Source organism: Terrapene carolina, unplaced genomic scaffold, assembly GCF_002925995.2.
Source record: "Terrapene carolina triunguis isolate 2854851 unplaced genomic scaffold, T_m_triunguis-2.0 Scaffold95, whole genome shotgun sequence".
Lineage (NCBI taxonomy): Eukaryota > Metazoa > Chordata > Testudines > Emydidae > Terrapene > Terrapene triunguis.
Genome location: NW_020664446.1, coordinates 28,001,946 through 28,018,194, shown reverse-complemented (window position 1 = coordinate 28,018,194; position 16,249 = coordinate 28,001,946). Strand labels below are relative to the sequence as shown.

The 16,249-nt window shown below is 39.1% G+C and overlaps 1 protein-coding gene across 1 annotated transcript in view; it reads right to left on the bottom strand.

Moving 5' to 3' along the window:
• Positions 1-16,249, bottom strand: part of INPP5A (inositol polyphosphate-5-phosphatase A) — a 366,757-nt gene that overhangs the window by 196,120 nt on the left and 154,388 nt on the right. The window lies entirely within an intron of this gene.

Genomic DNA, 16,249 nt, shown 5'->3' with positions numbered 1-16,249 from the left:
CTAAAGATACAGTATCGAAGATATCAGTAATTCTAAGTGTCATGTACATAAGAGTGGGAAGAATGCCAGTAAAAAGATGCCATGCAAAAAGGAACTTGTAGATATTAAATAGCAAGGGGACCAGAATGGAACCCTTGGTAATATCCCCAGAGAGCCACTGAACGTTCAGAAATAGTCATCAAATGAACGAAAGAGATGTTTGAAACTTGATTTATCCACTGAACCTATCAATAACTCTCTAGGATCATATGGAACTTTAAACACACATACTGTACAATCATCAAATATTCATCAGGATAGAAAGAAGCTATAAAAGGTCCTCCCCAACTTAACTAAAACCCCTTCATTGTGAAGCTAGCTAATGCTATTTTATTAAGAGTATTCTGGCTAACCCCCTGCTGTGCAAATCTTGGAATAATCTAGTGCAGTGGTTCTCAACCAAGGGTATGTGTACCTCGGGAGTATGCAGTGATCTTCCAGTGGGTACATCAGCTCATCTAGATGTTTGCCTAGTTTTATAACAGGCTACATAAAAAGCACTAGCAAAGTCAGTACAAATTAAAATTTCATACAGACAATGACTTGTTTATACTGCTCTATAAACTACACACTGAAATGCAAGTATAATATTTATTTATAGTCCAATTGATTTATTTTATAATTATATGGCAAAAATGAGAAAGTAAGCAATTTTTCAGTAATAGTGTGCTGTGACACTTTGGTATTTTTAGTTATTATTTTGTAAGCAAACAGCTTTTAGGTGAGGTGAAACTTGGGGGTACGCAAGACAAATCAGACTCCTGAAAGGGGTACAATAGTCTGGAAAGGTTGAGAGCCACTAATCTAGTGAAAGTCTTGAAGTTGAGACAACTCTTAGACAACTTTGGCCCAAGTTAGGGCCTAATAAAGAAGGTCACAATCTTCTTGCCACATGAGGATAAATAAAAACTCTTTTACCAACTACTGCTATCTGGATATCCAAAAGCATGTGAAAGTCCAATCAAACCCTTCAGTTGTACATCTGAAGAAGAAAAGACAGGCATGCCTTTATACAAGGGCCAGATATCATATTCACTAGTTCCTCTAGCTTCCCCACCCCACTAACATTATCTCAGCTGTCTCAGTTATCTAGACTGAGCCTCAGCCAACTTGCTTTCATTCAAGCCTATTGTTACCCAGACCTTAAGAACACTAAGAGATGGCACCTTCTGGATCTAATTATATTGAGAAAATATTATCAGCATATTTATGGCAAAACCCAAAGTGTCTCACTATGTCCACTAGCAGCCTTCCAAACACATTGATGCTGCTCTCAGTATCACCGCAGAGATCAAATGCCACAACATGTGTACTTCTTGCTTTAAACCAATCCATATGATGGATGTAACAAATTTGAATAGTTACATAAATGTGCTTTTGCTACTTACTTTGCGCTATATATGCCTAATCACATATCAGTTGCTGTTTGCCCAGTTTAGACGAGTAGAGCTCTTTTGCTTGGGCAATCGACTTCTTATTTTCCACACACAAACTTTTGAGTCTTCTCCAATGATAGTATCAAACACTGCAGTCTATGTGGTGCTCACAGAATAGGGGAGCATTGCCCACACCTCAGGAAAGTTATCTATACTAACTCTTTAGCATGAATAATCAACTCAATTACTCAGCATCTTTAAAAGTTCCAGTTTTCCTATAATCCATTACAGGAAGTTTAGCATGAATGGCAGATTTTTTAAAATGTTGTGTTATATAAATGGTCCAATCACAGTTAGCTGAGTTCCCCCTTGCCCACTCCCTCTTACTGTTTGTTAAATGCACAAGGTAAACTTTTTGTGGTAGGAACTCTCTCGTCCTCTGCATTTATACAACACTCAACACAATAGGGCCCCCAAGGCTGAGGGCCTTTGCCATTTTCATTTTTCAGACAACAAATGACTAATAAATCATAAATATTAATAAATACTTCCATAATATTCTCTTATTAATTAGAGGATTCTCTAAGTAATTGCTGGAACTCCCTGCTTTGGAAAATGATTTTCTCTGGAAGTAGAGTTTTTTCCAACCTAAGGCTATCATTCCCTGCGTGAAAGTTGAAATTCCTGGTTCAATACAGATTCTCAATGTAACTATGGGATTCTCAAGATAAACCAATAGTTTCCATATAACTAATGGGATCCCATGTTAAATACTCTGTTATTTGTGCAACTTCTGAAATCTAGAGCTCAGTACAAGACCCTTTATGCAACTGATGGGTTCTATTGCTAAATAGAGAAATATGTAGTTAGCTCACTACTCTGTGACAGACTCTCCTCCTTCTCTAGCTCTCCTTATGCACATACTCCTCCCACAGTCTTCACAAAGTAAAGTTTTATAACGTCGCCACCATCGATGGCCTGAGCAGTTTCTCTGAAAAGATTTCATCTCAAAAGCAAATTTAACTAAAAACGGTTAATGGTTAAAGCAGAGCTCAGTATAGGATCAGTGGCACAGTGATATCCAGTCCCTGCCCTGAAGATACTCACCTACCTTTCTAAGGAGCTTTGAGATCTATGTTTGTTTTTTGGATTACACAAGTGCCAGTTATAATTATTAAACAAACATTAGAAAATTGTTAGCTGTTTATATGGTCAAGATAAAGGAAAATGTGAGCAGTCCCCTGTCTTTGGGAACATGAATCTACATGAGTTTTGAATTGAGTGGAATTTGAGACACATTAGATGCAACTGTGTTTTATTTGCATTGTTTAGTAATGGCTGACTTTTTTCTGCATTCTCACAGATATCAATGCTATAGATCAGATTCTATATACCAAAAATAAATGAAAGAATAAATACAAATAATGGAAATATGAGTTGACATAACTGAATTAACAATTCTGATTAAGCATGTATAAACTGTTATGCAGATACATATTCAGAGAATTTTAGAAATACATATCGTTTAGCTGAAAAATGTATGGTTCACTATGAAAATACACTTTGTAATTATTATTTACTAACTAACCCACTCTCCCTCAGAACATTTGCAGTATATTGTGCAAGCCTGTAGTATGGAATTCAGTGGAATATGAATCCATGGCATACACTGGAATGACTCTACAAATTAAAAAGCTACCATGCATGCACAACAGCCAATTTTCTAAAGAGTGGCAAATGCTTATAAATGAAAAACAAACAAACAAAAACAGATTTAAATCTATATTATGGACTACTGAGCGTGAAATTTCTCTCTTTCCTGTTTGTAATTACACTTTTTGAGTTCTAGAACTGTCAGGAAACACTACAAACAAACAAAATCACCATAACTAACACAGATAAATAGATTTAAGATTTTAAAATTTTATTGAAGTGGCTCACTCAAGTGAAAGACGAGCAAGGGGAAGTATATTCATGATTATACTCATAAGGTACTAACTCAAATGCAGACAGGTTGGAAGTGATCCTCTCACAGCAGTTTGGTAACCTGTGTGAAACGAACTGCTGTCCTCACTTCAGCTTTTTGTGGACATGTCCATATCACAAAAAATACAATATTCAGCACTCTTTTCAGAGGTTTATTCCCAGTATGGAGGGAAACTTTCACTTAAGTGATTTCTGTACTTCAGTGGAGAGGTTCAGAGTTGTTAATGTGGCACTTTTCAAGGGCATAATTTCATTTACAAAATTAAAAAGTAGAAAAACACTGAAATGTGGTAAGACAAGTTTCAGAACAACACAAAGTTTTACATCTAATCCAAAGTCCACCAAAACCAGGAGTTTATGATGGAAACGGATGCTGTATTGGTGAAAATAGGGGTGGGGAAAGATGAAGACTCACAGTGAATGTGCAAAAACATTACAAAGTATCACAAAGTATTCCAATAACTGAGGTAAACTTATCTAATCACTGAAAGGCAGTGCCACCATGAGGCCTTACTTGGCTTTGCATCATTTACACTTTCACATTAAGCGAAATTTCAATCTGTATTTTCTCTTTTAGTTTCTCTCTTCTTTAAAACTTCTCTCTGCTTTGATTTCTCTTATAAACCCTTTCAGGGTGGAATTCAATTTAAAAAACACCTGGTTTCCACACTATATATATCCCCAAAACAAACAGCTTCTTTGTATTATTGCTGATTTGCCTTTGGGGTTTTTAAATGTGTTGACAGGAAAGACTGAAATGGGCATCTGTTTTAATATAGACTAGTAAAACTTCTAAAGATATTATGTGGAACTGGTAGAAGTTGTGACTAACCTAGTTCATGCAAGCCATTTGAGAATTACCGTAATAAAAACAATATCAGGGAACTGAGAATGGCATATATTTTGTAACCATTAACTCTGGGCCCTTTCTCAAAGCCAATTTAAGTTTCTAGGTAAATGACTGTTTGAATCATTTAAATCTCTACCAAATGACAATCTACAACAACAAAAAACATTTCATCTGAGCCTGTTCACAGCTCCAAAGAGGACCACCAGAAGGATACCTGCCTCCCCATGTCAGGAGAAAACCTGCATGGCGATTCTCTTTTAGCCTAACAATGTTATTCACTTTCCTACACACTTGAGCACCAACACAAATCAAAAGAACTGTTACAATTAAAATAAATTACAAGCTTGATATACTCACAGATAAGCATGTTAGTAGCAAAAATAATATTTTAGATAATAGAATAATTCTTTTGCCTTTTAAAAGTCTTTCCACTTAGCAAAATATCAATCCTTGCTTTATGTTTCCTGAAACATTTAAATTATTAAAAATTAACTGAGACTTTTGCAGATGTCACTATGACAAGAGAATATTTGGTCTATGATAAAAAAAATCTCCATAACTAACCTTATTTTTGCTATTCAAGATTTATGAGTCAAACATTTCTTGAGTCTTTAACTTAATTACCAATAGTAGGTGAAAATAATTGTGGTTTATCATGACACGTAATTTGCCTATAACTTGATGCATTGGGCATTGTTTCAAAATCCTTAACACCAATTTGTTGTACTCTTATTGATTTGAGTTGTCACAAGTTCTTGATGTTTTCATTGGTTCACCTGTCAGGGAACCAACCTTTTCACAAAACCTATGACCTTATAAGAAATAATGTAGGAGATCATCTAATACACGTGGGAGAAATTAGCACATTTTACCTATGGAACCAAACAATACAAAACCATAAATTAACAGGGCACCTCCTATTCCTGTTCGGGTTCTTTCTTTTAACATTCTTGAATGCCAGAAATAGTGAACAGAGACAAAGGAAGTTGAAAGTATTTTTTAAATGTTTCCAATCATATGTTTAAGAACAAGCCCTTTGTTAAATGACAAGTTTGGTTTAGCTGTACCATGACTATCCTCTAAAATGGCTTGTTTTGGTATTGCCTGAACTAGAGAAATGTATCGATCAACATCTAGAATTACCATTTATTCAGTGCAATCACCAAGCAGGTATCCATCTCCATGTCTAGTATGACAGCACCTTCAAGTTTACCCAATGGTAAACCTTCTTACATGTTAAAGAAAGCCTTAGCATGAGTAAAATAGTATCACATGCATTCTTAGAGAAAATAGTGCAGTCTCGTCTTTACAAGATAAAATCATCTGAGATATTTCTACCTACCATTCATCCATCATTTCAGAGTCTATTTTAATAGATGACTCAATGGTAATTAGTTTATATATTTGCATTTAATTCAGTGTCAGCTAATGCAAGTAACACTTTCAAAATGTTTAAAATGGAAAAAATAATGTTTCCTAACATTTATAATGAGCTTTTAATCCTAAAATCACAAATTGCTTTGCAAATGTGGGTAAGCCTCATTATCTCTATTTTTTAATGAAGGGTAAATCAGAGGTGAAGACATGGTAAATAACTTGCTCAAAATCAAGTAGAAAACAATGCTGTTAAAGAATCGTATTTGAGTTTCACATTTCTAAGTAAACAAACAACTAGAAAAAAGAAGAAATACATAAATTGTTAAAATTAGAGTTTCAAAATGTCTTTGCAGCATGTTAAGACTACAAAATTTTGACACATTAATTCAAAGGTTTGCTGCAGCTGAACTAAACTACTATAAGTTTGTACTAATGCACTTTTGGAAAAAAATTAAAACAATGATAAAGTGAGTCAACTGTGTGGGAGTGGAGACATTTGATTAGAAATGATGCACAAAGTCTGGTGGCGAACATATATTTGTACTTTTCCAGAATATTTTAGTAAAGGTGCTTAAGGATTTTCAGAGTACAGTAACTCCTCACTTAATGTTGTAGTTATGTTCCTGAAAAATGCGACTTTAAGCAAAACGATGTTAAGCGAATCCAATTTCCCCATAAGAATTAATGTAAATGAGGGGGTTAGGTTCTCTAATCACTCAGTGACAGACTTGGAGGGCAATTTTGCAACAAAAAAAACTTCAAAAACAGACTCCAAAGAGAGACTGCTGAACTTGAATTAATATGCAAATTAGATACAATTAACTTAGGTTTGAACAGAGACTGAGAATGGTTGGGTCATTACACTAATTTAATCTATTTCCCCATGTTAAGTATCCTCACACCTTCTATGGGTCATCTCGATTATCACTTCAAACGTTTTTTTCTCCTGCTGAGGATAGTTCATCTCAATTGATTGGCCTCTTACAATTGGTATGGCTACTTCCACCTTTTCATGTTCTCTGTATGTATAAATATCTTCTTGCTGTATGTTCCAGTCTATGCATCCGATGAAGTGGGCTGTAGCCCACAAAAGCTTATGCTCAAATAAATTTGTTAGTCTCTCAGGTGCCACAAGTACTCTTTTTGCAGATACAGACTAACATGGCTGCTACTCTGAAACCTGAATTTAATACTGGTACACAGTGATGATGATTGTGAAGCTTGGTTAAGGTGGTGAAGTCAGAAGGTGGGATATAGCCCAGGGAATGCCTTACTGCTAAATGATGAACTAGCAATTGGCTGAGTCCTCAAGGGTTAACTCTCACACTCTACAAGGCAGCAGGAATGGAGAGAGGGGAGAAGCATCGCAGACATAGACAGAGACACACACACCGTGTGAGAGAGAGAGAGAGAGAGAGAGATGCGCATTTCCCCTTTAAGTAAGCTGACCCTACTCTTAAGTACACTGCCTTGTTAATTAAATCAGCTTGCTGAGACCACAGCTGCTGCCAGCAAGCTCACTCCGTCCTGAGCCCTGTCGTGTGTCCCCCCTGCTCTATGGAAGATGGGGTAAGCAGGGTGCAGGAACAGGGGAGAAGGGGACACGCTGACATTAGCCCCCCTCTTCCTTCCCTTTCTTCCCCCCCGCCCCCGCAACAGCAAGCAGGAATCTCGGGGACCAGCTCCAAGGCAGAGGGCAGGAGCAGCACATGGCAGTGGGGGAAGGGACAGCTGAACTGCTGGCAATTGATAGCCTGCTGGGCAGCTGCTGCACAGGGAACTTAGCGGAGCAGGGAGCTGATAGGGGGAGCTGACAGGGGGCTGCCGGTCCACCCTGGTTCCAAGCCCCCACCAGCTAGCTGCAACGGGCTGCTCTTCCTGCAAGCAGTGGAAAAAGCAGGCAGCTGCCAAACGACGTTAGAAGGGAGCATTGCACAACTTTAAATGAGCATGTTCCCTAATTGATCAGCAACGTAACAACAAAACAACGTTAACCGGGACAACTTTAAGTGAGGAGTTACTGTATTACTTTTACATACAATAATTTTTATTTCTGGAGACTAACAGAAAAAGAAAAATCTTCCATATACGTGGCACCTATGATAGACTTATAATGCAGATCTTAGCCAACAGCCTGAAACTGGAAGTGAAGTGGATGCTTGTGCAGTCTATTGAAATATGCTTCACTTAACTAGCACTTTGGGGTGCATTGAATGAGTTCAACTACCTCTGCATAGTAGACAGCCACACCCATAAAAGGCAGTTGGCTTGCAGCTAGTCCTGGCAACTCACTCAGTTATCACTGGTGACTCCAAGTAGCTGTGTGTGCTCCACAGTATCATACCCTGGGACCCTACCTCAGCTGGCATGCTAAACCTAGTGAGGGTAACTATTGGCAGCAAACACTCGTGAAGGGCATTGCCAAGAAGATGTGGTCAAACACTTGGCAAATATTAGACCATATAAATCGAATAAGGAATGGAAGTGACTTCATTTGGCCCCATCAGCGTCGTTGAGCTAACAGATGGGAATCAAAAAAGAAGATCTAGCATTTCTAAGTAAGTTAGCAGCTGAGTTTGGCTCTGGCTGAAGCATCTAACTGGCCTTCCAATCAGCCCATATAGAATGCATTCCAGTAATATAATTTGGAGGTGAAAAAAATGTAATTGGGAAGCTCACATCACACAGGAAAAGTTGCACCTCTTAAGCAACCAGAAATAGGAATGTTTGGTCATTGCAGTCGTTGAAATATGAGCAGCCATAGGTTGTAAACCTCAGCAGAGTGAGCAAATATTACCCACCAACCAAACATTGTTGTTCTAATCCATAGAATTTTAAGGATGGAGTGTACTCTCTCTTAGTGTTCTAAGGTGGAGGGACAAAAGCAAAACTAACTTGGTTTCCATCTCTTTCCCACATGCCACCTTCCACATGCAAAAGTCACACTTATTCCTTTACAGTAACCCCACAACCAAGAGTCTCTTTTGTCTCAAACAAGATTTCTTGTACCGTCCCAATCAACTGGGGGAGGATTCGAATCCTCAGCCTCACACTGAAAGGAGCCATGTCTTCTCCACCAGCACATCTTGCTGCACAGAGCTGCTCCGGTCTGTGCCAGAGCATCTCAGTGCTCCTGGCAAGCCTGGACAGGAAGAACAGCTTGCTTGGAAGAACAGCTGTAAGTGGTGTAGTGGTGGGACATGGCCTATGGCTGAAACAGGAAATGGATGTAAGTGGTTCACAGTGACAAGGGCAGAAAGAAAAAAAAAGAGGGTTCCCAGTAGTGGGAAGATAGGGCAAATTTGGGGCTCACTTTAGACAAGAGTCCTAATCTGGCTCGGTCTCTTAGAACCAGACATTCCTCTTCCTGCAACAAAACCCCCACAGGGATCTGGATCCCATGCTCAGAAACTGACCGGTCCTTAACACAGCCTTAGAATTATCCAGTCCCCTAAAGATTAATACAAGTAAAATTTCTTACTCTTTGATACCATTATTTTGGCTGCAAACATTTTAAACAAGATCACATGCTCTATATTGTTTATAGAGCTTTGCTTTCTCCCATTACTACCTGCCTTTTTCAGACATGAAAAATATCACTAATGTAATTTTAAAAAAACATTATCTGGGTGCACTCTAGAGTGTACTGTTTTAAAATCTCTCTGATCTTCCCCAGATTTTACCTGATTGAGCTACAGAAAATTTTCCCAACTATCACAGTAGAACAATGAAAAATGAATTCTTTCTGTGCCATCAGACATCACCTACGGCACAATGTTCTGCCATACTTGTCTACCTGACCTGCTCTTTGCACTTCTCTATATTGTTAAATCCCATAAGTTTTCACTCTCTAACTAGTATCTGATGGAGGATTCTTTTGGTCAATCCCTTGAGTGTGTTCTTCCAGCTGTCCAATGGTGAGCTGGCTTCATTCTTAACACATGTCCCAGATATTTCCATCTTCTTTTCTTGGAGGTAAGAAATTGTTGAACCCTCTGACAAAACTTGACATTTGTTATAAATTAATTCATTCCATATAATTCTGAGTATTTTCCTGAGGCATTTTCTTTCAAAGGCATTTAAACATCTGTCCATACCATTGGTGGATTTCCACCTTTCACATCCATATATTAAGGTGCAAACAACACTTAAATCTGGCCTGAAATTATAGGTGAGCCTCAAAAGACTTGGAAATCCAAGCCGGATTCTAAATAGTCTTATCTAAAACCAGTCTCTTGAGACTACAAACTCTCTTTTGCCCCTTACAACGTTCTTTGTGCTCTACCCCGCTCTGTGATACCTCTTCAAGTCTCCTCCAACACAAAAAACCCTGATCCCATAGGTCTTTGGTGACCCACTCAATTTTTGTTGGACTCAATGCTGCCACTTTCTCAAATGTCTGCCTTTTAGGGCAACCCCAGTACTTGTACCCCAAACTGCCCTGTTTAAGAGTGTGTGCAAGAAAGACTGAAATAATCCTGGGATTTCATAAATGCTGATGCTCTCTGGGGTACGAGTACCAGAAAATCCACTAGGTGCTGAAAATCTGAAGAACGGGACACAGCTGAGAGGATACTGGGTCCTGCTATTTAGCTGCTGACTCCTGACTCACAGGACTTGTCTATGGAGTGCCTTAGTCCACACCAGCCGAGGTGTAAATTCTAATGTGCACCCGGCATGCTGCGCACAAACTGGCCCATGCGGACCTGGTGCGTGTGGACCCTGCTGGCACACACCGTAAGTTCTCTAGTGGGCATTAATATTGTCCTGTTTGAAATGCAACTACATTACTGTGCGTTAGCAAACTTATAGTGAGTGCCAGCAGGGCCCACATGGGCCAGTTAGTGTGCAACATACTGATGCATATTTGAATTTACAGCCCAACTGGTGCGAACTAAAGCACCATATAGACAAGCCCACAGAGACAGCGGGAGGGAACTGTGAGCCCCCTCATCTTGCCCCCATAACAGATCCTTCTATCAAAAGAAAGGGAAATGGGAGTCGGGGTCTACTCATGCCAGTTGAGACCTGAAATAAAGAGATTTGTATTACAGTCTCAGGGAAGTATTTTTATTTACAGTCACCGGACTATTCAACATAGACTACAGTTAAATGTACAGCATAGTTACAGAAACAATTCAAGCAGCTCCTTATGAAGCAAAAGGGTCAGATTATGTACATTACAAACTTTAGACTGGATGATCAGATTTCCAACAAAATGTCTTCTGGGCCTCTTCCTGTAACCAAGGGGATTTTGTATTCATGTCACTCATACCTGTGAGTAGAATTCACTCTCTCTTTTTCTGTTTAAATATATGTTTTTGAAAAATACTCACAGCAGCAATATTGTATTTACTACATGCTTACTGAACGAACAAGTTAAATCACAGACTTTCTCAGTATTGAGATACCCATTTACAATACAAGCTAATACTTTAGCTCCACCTCCTGGTGAAAATCTGCATTTTTTGTAAAAATAAAAATTACCGATGAAACTGCTTAATAGAAAAAAATGGTCTCTTAGAACTAATCAGGCATTTGAATTCCCTCTGTATTAAATTCAATTATGTCTCTCTTCCTAAATCATCTTTTTTATTTAACAAAACTCCAAACTGCCACAGCTAATCAGCTCAGAAGAATCAGTGTGCTCCATTCATTTCTGGGAACAGGCCGATATTTTCTGAGACCCATTAATAACTCTGACAGGATTTATGTACAAGATAAATTCAATTCAATTTCCTTTTTCAATTAATGGCCAATTATTTGAAACAGACTCTACTGAAAATATTACTAAAATATCATTAATCTAACAAAAATTAACTTTACAATTCTCTTAGTAATGAGGACATAATTTTAAGATAAAATAACGCACTTTATTAAATAAATGTTACCCTTCTTTATTTTTAGGACACTTACTTGCCATTGTAATCCTCTTGTTAAACGTTAACATTAGCTCAGTGTACATATGTGGACCACCATTAGGGTGGAACAGCCCTCTCGCGCTCTCATTTTCCCCCTCCAAGGATACCGAATGCTTTATAGCCCATTTCAAGTTTTGAAATTTTACATCTAAAATAATTGATGGGCATGGAGGGCAGGTGAGAAATAGTTGACAATATATTTTCAACACTGTTTTTTGTTCATATTGGGGCACTGAAATGCACCTATCTACCTACCGGTGTTATTTATATGGCCCCCATTATCAATGTATACGAGTATCCCATGGGCTTTAATGTATTAAATGTATTATGTACTGTATGGGGTAAGGAAATACTATTTTATCTCCATTTTACAGGTGGGGAAGTGAGAACAGAAAGACTAAATGCCCAAGGTCACACAGGAAATCTATGGTGGAACTTGAACCTGCTCTCCCGAATCAGAGCCTAGCAGGTTAACCACTGGACAATCCTTCCTTCCTTCGTGTTGTCCAGTGACCTGAGAGTCTGGAGACCTTGACTTGCCTCCTGATTCTGCCACTGATTTGCTGATGGCCTCGGGACAAGTCACAACCTTTAGGCTCAGTTTCCCCATCTGTAAAATGGAAACACAGTGAAAACTGTTTAAGAACCCAACCCTATTAGGCAACCTCCCATTTTAAAAGATTGCATTCTTGGATACTTTGGGGCATCTTTCACTGTTATTAGAAAGCCACCCCCATCAGTAACCCATTTTTGCCTGTTCCTTGAATGTTTGATTAAGACAAGTTTCACTGCAATAAATAATTATTAACCTTTATAAAAATCTTGAAACTTGAAAGGGGCTATATATAAAGTATTATTCTTTTCAATATATTCACCTTGAAAATGCTAATCTGTTCTTTTTATGTTTAAAAAAGTCAGTTTTGTTTAAATTACAGTTTCCAAAAAGTATTAACATAAGAACATTAGAATGGCCGTATTGGATCAGACAAATGCTCCATACAGCCCAATATCCTGTCTTCCGACAGTGGCCAGTGCCAGATGCTTCAGAGTGAATGAACAGAACACGGTAATTTATCGAGTGATTTTTCCCCTTTTGTCCAGCCCCAGCTTCTGGCAGTCAGAGGTTTAGAGACACCCAGAGCATAGGGTTGCATCCCCGACCATCTTGGCTAATAGCCATTGATGGACCTATCCTCCATGAACTTATCTAGTTCTTTTTTTAACCAAGTTATACTTTTGGACTTCATAACATCCCCTGGCCACGAGTTCCACAGGTTGACTGTGCGTTGTGTGAAGAAATACTTCCTCATGTTTGTTTTAAACCTGCTACTTATTAATTTTATTGGGTGACCCCTGGTTCTTGTGTTATGTGAAGGGGTAAATCAAACTTTCTTATTCACTTTCTCCACACCATTCATGATTTTATAGACCACTATCATATCCCCCCTTAGTCATCTCCTTTCTAAACTCAACAGTCCTATTATTTTAATCTCCCCTCATATGGAAGCTGTTCCATGCCCCTAATCATTTTTGTTGCCCTTCCCTATACTTTTTCCAATTCTAATATATTATTATTCCTGGGGGAATTCTGCACAATTCAGAATTTTGCAGAAATTAACGTTGTGCACGCAGAATTTCCTCTCCCCCACATAAATGGGCTGCAGTGCTGCTGGCTGCCACTATGAGCCGCTGAACCCAGCATAGCCCAGCTCGCACCTAGAAGTCACTGCTGGGGGAGGGGGAGGGAGAAGGAGCTAGAGGGTTCCTGGCAACTGCAGTTCCCAGCATCCCCTGAGAGAAGGAGAGGGCGGCATGGAGGAAACTCCATGCAAGCCTGGAACTGAGCATCAGGCTGTTTCACCCTCTGGATCCCTCGGCTCTGGGAGGTGAAGGGGGTAGGTGTCTGGGCTGGGGGGGCCCCAGCTGGGATCTGGGGGAGAGGGGTGCGAGTATTTGGGCAAGGGAGGCCGCGGCTGGGCTCTTGGGGGGGGGGAGGGAGGGAGGGGGGGTATCTGGGCCAGGGAGCCCTGCAGCTGGGCTCTGGAGGGAAGGGGGTTCACGTGTATAGGCTGGGGGGGCATGGCGGGGCTCTGGGGGCAGGGAGGGGAGCAGAGAAACAGGAACTGGGTTGTCATAGGGGTTTCTTTAACTCTTTACTCTTGGGGGAATTTGTGTGTCTCTCTCTATTGTTACAGACATACTTGCTGATAGGTATTTTAAAATAAATTACCAAAATAATTGAAACTGGTGTGATTATGTAGTGTTATCTTGACAAATAAAATTTGCAGAATTTGAGAATATGGTGTGCAGAATTTTTAATTTATTTTGGCACAGAATGCCCCCAGGAGTAATTTCTCTCTTTTTAGATATGGCTACCAGCACTGCAGACAATATTCAAGGTGTGGGTGGCCCATAGATTGGTTTAGTGGCATTATGTTATTCTGTGTATAATTACCTATCCCTTTCCTAATGTTTCCTAACATTGTTAGCTTTTTTGACTGCCATTGCACACTGAGCAGATGTTTTCAGAGAACCATCCACAATGACTCCACGATCTCTTTCTTGAGTGGTAACAGCTAATTTAGACTCCATCATTTTGTATGTATAATTGGGATTATGTTCTCCAATGTGCATTACTCTGCATTTATCAACACTGAATTTCATCTGCCATTTTGTCGCACAGTCACTTAGTTTTGTGAGATCCCTTTGTAACTCTTCACAGTCAGCTTTAGACTTAACTACCTTGAATAATTTTGTATCACCTGGAAGCTTTGCCACCTCACTGTTTAACCCATTTTCCAGATCATTTATGAATATGTTGAACAGCAGTGGTACCAGTACAGACCACCGGGGGATGCCACCATCATTTACTTCTCTCCACTGTGAAAACTGTGGTTTACGGGGGGTTTTTTTGTTTTGTTTTTAAAGGTAAGACCAGCACTTTAATGGACCAATTAAAACTCAATCAACTCTTAACAGGGACAAGATGACTCTTCAATAAATAAATATATACACCAACAGTGTATTTTACAAGGTGTTTGGTTTATTGCACAGTTAACCAATAATAAACAGTTAAGTGCTCGAGAATCCTGTATTATCTATTAAAACTATGCCTTCTAAAAAAATAAGTCTGTACTCAACAGTAAATCTCCATCCCGATATGAAGCCTCTTCCAGAATACAGCTACAACCCTCACAGACATATACAACCCCTCAAAATATACTCTCATAAATTCAAGGCCCTGTGAGGTCCTTCGTGTTCTATACTTAAGGGGGGGAGACTGTCAGGACTTTGTAGGGGTTAGCCCATGGGGGGGTGGGGGGGAAACACCTTCCCAAATTCCTCCCACAATATTAAATACTCTTGTTCAAATGGTTTCTGTATTTAGGGTTTCTGGGGAGTTTTGTCTGTCAGTTTTTAGTAAAAAATATTTTCTAACGTACATATTAAGAAATAAAAAAGCCTCAAATCAGAGGAAACTTAATATAGTTCAATGAGCTAAACTAGCCTTCAGTGCAGCCACCCACGAGGCTTACCTTCTGAATTTGTGGCTGCAGACTCTTTGCTCACATTCCTCTGACCTTTGACAAGGAGTGTGTTGCTAGACTGATGGTTTGTACTGGACTTTCCTGTACATACAAGGAATATGGTTGGGCATTTTGTAGCTACCATGGTACAAATTTTCAAATTCTATGTGGGAGCAGGGAGGGAATGGGAGAGGCATGGGTGTGCCCTATAACTATCATTTCCTAATTTACTCATGCATAGTAGCCTTGCTTATGCCGAGCAAAGAAAGCAAAGGTCACAGCAATTAAGGAGTTGCCTGGTTAAAACTGAAAAGAAACCACAGCGCCTTGTTTCATCGACTACCAATTCTCTTGCATGCCAAGAACATATGCAAACACCCACACACGCTACACTTTAATGGACCAGTAATTAGCCTGGTGTACACTAAACATATCAAGTGTCTCCATTATTGTGTAGTCTTGCACAGTCTCAAGGACATTATGGGCCAAATTCCACCCTAATGCAATACATACAGCTGTCACTGAAGTCACTCAAGTTGCCATGGTCTGAGGCATTTCAAGTCAGAACTGATTGAATGGTGACGACTACTAGTTGGTATTTAGTCAACCAACGTAAAAATGGAACCATCCCATTATTACTAATAAGATAATTGTTGAGGGAAAACATGTTCCTCATGGCCCATTTCAGTGTTGCTTGTCCCTCACCTAATATCAATAAAGAGATCCCTTTAAAAGATTTACTTTTTTTTTTCCAATCTGCAAAACATTTGTGTAGCGTGAAGACTGATAATTTATTGACTTTACAAAAAAAACTACACTGATTGCAGTTAAAGTTATAGCAGAGAATTTAAACGTTAAGAACTTGAGAAATTCAATAAAAATTTCAAGACTCACCTTATTTACTTATAGGTATTTCTATGGCCTTGCCGCTGACCTTTTCTCAGCCTCCATTCGTCACCCTCCCTATAAAGACCTTATACAAACCCTGGTAGAGACTGGGACTGATGTCTAGATTGTATTGTGTAGTATTTGCCAAAGGATATGTAAAACTGTCCACAGTTGTATGATTGTGTAATGAAAGATTTACTAAGAGCAGAATTTTTAAAAAATTACTGGTATTTTAAACTACGAGTAAAATCCTGAGTTAGGATTGTAGGCTAAGGTGTGAGTCAG